Source organism: Megalopta genalis, unplaced genomic scaffold (assembly GCF_051020955.1).
Source record: "Megalopta genalis isolate 19385.01 unplaced genomic scaffold, iyMegGena1_principal scaffold0027, whole genome shotgun sequence".
NCBI classification, from domain to species: domain Eukaryota; kingdom Metazoa; phylum Arthropoda; class Insecta; order Hymenoptera; family Halictidae; genus Megalopta; species Megalopta genalis.
Genome location: NW_027476097.1, coordinates 1,582,504 through 1,587,500, shown reverse-complemented (window position 1 = coordinate 1,587,500; position 4,997 = coordinate 1,582,504).

Genomic DNA, 4,997 nt, shown 5'->3' with positions numbered 1-4,997 from the left:
ACAAGAAGAACAAGAAGAACAAGAAGAACAAGAAGAACAAGAAGAACAACACGAACAACACGAACAACACGAACAACACGAACAACAAGAACAACAAGAACAAGAAGAACAAGAAGAACATCAAGTACAACAAGATCAACAAGAACAACAGCAACATGAACAACAAGAACAACAAGATCAACAAGATCAACAAGAACAACAAGAACAGGTACAACAAGAACAACAAGAACAACCAGAACAACAAGAACAACAAGAACATCAAGAACAACAAGAACAACAAGAACAACAAGAACAACAAGAACAACAAGAACAACAAGAACAACAAGAACAACAAGAACAACAAGAACAACAAGAACAACAAGAACAACAAGAACAACAAGAACAACAAGAACAACAAGAACAACAAGAACAACAAGAACAACAAGAACAACAAGAACAACAAGAACAACAAGATCAACAAGATCAACAAGAACAACAAGAACAGGTACAACAAGAACAACAAGAACAAGAAGAACAACAAGAACAACAAGAACAACAAGAACAACAAGAACAACAAGAACAACAAGAACAACAAGAACAACAAGAACAACAAGAACAACAAGAACAACCAGAGCAACAAGAACAACAAGAACAACAAGAACAACAAGAACAACAAGAACAACAAGAACAACAAGAACAACAAGAACAACAAGAACAACAAGATCAACAAGAACAACAGCAACATGAACAACAAGAACAACAAGATCAACAAGATCAACAAGAACAACAAGAACAGGTACAACAAGGACAACAAGAACAACAAGAACAACAAGAACAACAAGAACAACAAGAACAACAAGAACCACAAGAACAACAAGAACAACAAGAACAACAAGAACAACAAGAACAACAAGAACAACAAGAACAACAAGAACAACAAGAACAACAAGAACAACAAGAACAACAAGAACAACAAGATCAACAAGATCAACAAGAACAACAAGAACAGGTACAACAAGAACAACAAGAACAAGAAGAACAACAAGAACAACAAGAACAACAAGAACAACAAGAACAACAAGAACAACAAGAACAACAAGAACAACAGGAACAACAAGAACAACAAGAACAACAAGAACAACAAGAACAACAAGAACAACAAGAACAACAAGAACAACAAGAACAACCAGAGCAACAAGAACAACAAGAACAACAAGAACAACAAGAACAACAAGAACAACAAGAACAACCAGAGCAACAAGAACAACAAGAACAACAAGAACAACAAGAACAACAAGAACAACAAGAACAACAAGAACAACAAGAACAACAAGAACAACAAGAACAACAAGAACAACAAGAACAACAAGAACAACAAGAACAACAAGAACAACAAGAACAACAAGAACAACAAGAACAACAAGAACAACAAGAACAACAAGAACAACAAGAACAACAAGAACAACAAGAACAACAAGAACAACAAGAACAACAAGAACAACAAGATCAACAAGAACAACAAGAACAACAAGAACAACAAGATCAACAAGAACAACAAGAACAACAAGAACAACAAGAACAACAAGAACAACAAGAACAACAAGAACAACAAGAACAACAAGAACAACAAGAACAACAAGAACAACAAGAACAACAAGAACAACAAGAACAACTAGAACAACAAGAACAACAAGAACAACAAGAACAAGAAGAACAAGAAGAACAAGAAGATCAAGAAGAACAAGAAGAACAAGAAGAACAAGAAGAACAAGAACAACAACAACAACAACACGAACAAGAAGAACAAGAAGAACAAGAAGAACAAGAAGAACAAGAAGAACAAGAAGAACAAGAAGAACAAGAAGAACAAGAAGAACAAGAAGAACAAGAAGAACAAGAAGAACAAGAAGAACAAGAAGAACAAGAAGAACAAGAAGAACAAGAAGAACAAGAAGAACAAGAAGAACAAGAAGAACAAGAAGAACAAGAAGAACAAGAAGAACAAGAAGAACAAGAAGAACAAGAAGAACAAGAAGAACAAGAAGAACAAGAAGAACAAGAAGAACAAGAAGAACAAGAAGAACAAGAAGAACAAGAAGAACAAGAAGAACAAGAAGAACAAGAAGAACAACACGAACAACACGAACAACACGAACAACACGAACAACAAGAACAACAAGAACAAGAAGAACAAGAAGAACATCAAGTACAACAAGATCAACAAGAACAACAGCAACATGAACAACAAGAACAACAAGATCAACAAGATCAACAAGAACAACAAGAACAGGTACAACAAGAACAACAAGAACAACAAGAACAACAAGAACAACAAGAACATCAAGAACAACAAGAACAACAAGAACAACAAGAACAACAAGAACAACAAGAACAACAAGAACAACAAGAACAACAAGAACAACAAGAACAACAAGAACAACAAGAACAACAAGAACAACAAGAACAACAAGAACAACAAGAACAACAAGAACAACAAGAACAACAAGATCAACAAGATCAACAAGAACAACAAGAACAGGTACAACAAGAACAACAAGAACAAGAAGAACAAGAAGAACAAGAAGAACAACAGGAACAACAGGAACAACAAGAACAACAAGAGCAACAAGATCAACAAGAACAACGAGAACAACGGGAACAACGAGACCAACGGAAACAACGAGAACAACAAAAGCAACAAGATCAACAAGAGCAACAAGAGCAACAAGAGCAACAAGAGCAACAAGAACAACAACAACAAGAACAACAACAACAAGAACAACAAGAACAACATGAACAACAAGAACAACAAGAACAAGAAGAACAAGAAGAACAAGAAGAACAAGAAGAACAAGAAGAACAAGAAGAACAACAAGAACAACAAGAACAACAAGAGCAACAAGATCAACAAGAACAACGAGAACAACGGGAACAACGAGACCAACGGAAACAACGAGAACAACAAAAGCAACAAGATCAACAAGAACGACAAGAACAACAAGAGCAACAAGAAGAACAAGAACAACAAGAGCAACAAGAGCAACAAGAACAACAAGAGCAACAAGAACAACAAGAGCAACAAGAACAACAGGAACAACAAGAGCAACAAGAGCAACAAGAGCAACACGAGCAACAAGAGCAACAAGAACAACAGGAACAACAAGAACAACAAGAACAAGAACAACAAGAACAACAAGATCAACAACAACAAGAACAACAACAACAAGAACAACAAGAAGAACAACAAGAACAACAACAAGTACAACAACAAGAACAACAACAAGAACAACAAGAACAACAAGAACAACAAGAACAACAAGAACAACAACAACAACAAGAACAACAAGAACAACAAGAACAACAAGAAGAACAAGAAGAACAAGAAGAACAAGAAGAATAAGAAGAACAAGAAGAACAAGAAGAACAAGAAGATCAAGAAGAACAAGAAGGACAAGACGGACAAGAAGAACAAGAAGAACAAGAAGAACAAGAAGATCAAGAAGAACAAGAAGGACAAGACGGACAAGAAGAACAAGAAGAACAAGAAGAACAAGAAGAACAAGAAGAACAAGAAGAACAACAGGAACAACAGGAACAACTGGAACAACAGGAACAACAGGAACAACAGGAACAACTGGAACAACAGGAACAACAAGAACAACAAGAACAACAGGAACAACAGGAACAACAGGAACAACAAGAACAACAAGAACAACAAGAGCAACAAGATCAACAAGAACAACCAGAACAACGGGAACAACGGGAACAACGAGAACAACAAAAGCAACAAAAGCAACGAGAACAACAAAAGCAACAAGAGCAACAAGAGCAACAAGAGCAACAAGAACAACAAGAACAACAAGAACAACAAGAACAACAAGAACAACAACAACAACAACAAGAACAACAACAACAAGAACAACAAGAACAACAAGAACAACCAGAACAACAAAAGCAACAAAAGCAACGAGAACAACAAAAGCAACAAGAGCAACAAGAGCAACGAGAACAACAAAAGCAACAAGAGCAACAAGAGCAACAAGACCAACAAGAGCAACAAGAACAACAAGAACAACAAGAACAACAACAACAAGAACAACAACAACAAGAACAACAAGAACAACAAGAACAACAAGAACAACAAGAACAACAAGAACAAGAACACCAAGAACAACAAGAAGAACAAGAAGAACAAGAAGAACAAGAAGAACAAGAAGAACAAGAAGAACAACAAGAACAACAAGAAGAACAAGAGCAACAAGATCAACAAGAACAACGAGAACAACGGGAACAACGAGACCAACGGAAACAACGAGAACAACAAAAGCAACAAGATCAACAAGAACAACAAGAACAACAAGAGCAACAAGAAGAACAAGAACAACAAGAGCAACAAGAGCAACAAGAACAACAAGAGCAACAAGGACAACAGGAACAACAAGAGCAACAAGAGCAACACGAGCAACAAGAGCAACAAGAACAACAAGAACAACAGGAACAACAAGAACAACAAGAACAAGAACAACAAGAATAACAAGATCAACAACAACAAGAACAACAACAACAAGAACAACAAGACCAACAAGAAGAACAACAAGAACAACAACAAGAACAACAAGAACAACAAGAACAACAACAACAACAACAACAAGAACAACAAGAACAACAAGAAGAACAAGAAGAACAAGAAGAACAAGAAGAATAAGAAGAACAAGAAGAACAAGAAGATCAAGAAGATCAAGAAGAACAAGAAGAACAAGAAGGACAAGACGGACAAGAAGAACAAGAAGAACAAGAAGAACAAGAAGAACAACAAGAGCAACAAGAGCAACAAGAGCAACAAGAACAACAACAACAAGAACAACAAGAACAACAAGAAGAACAAGAAGAACAAGAAGAACAAGAAGAATAAGAAGAACAAGAAGAACAAGAAGAACAACAAGAGCAACAAGAAGAACAAGAACAACAAGAGCAACAAGAGCAACAAGAACAACAAGAGCAACAAGAACAACAGGAAC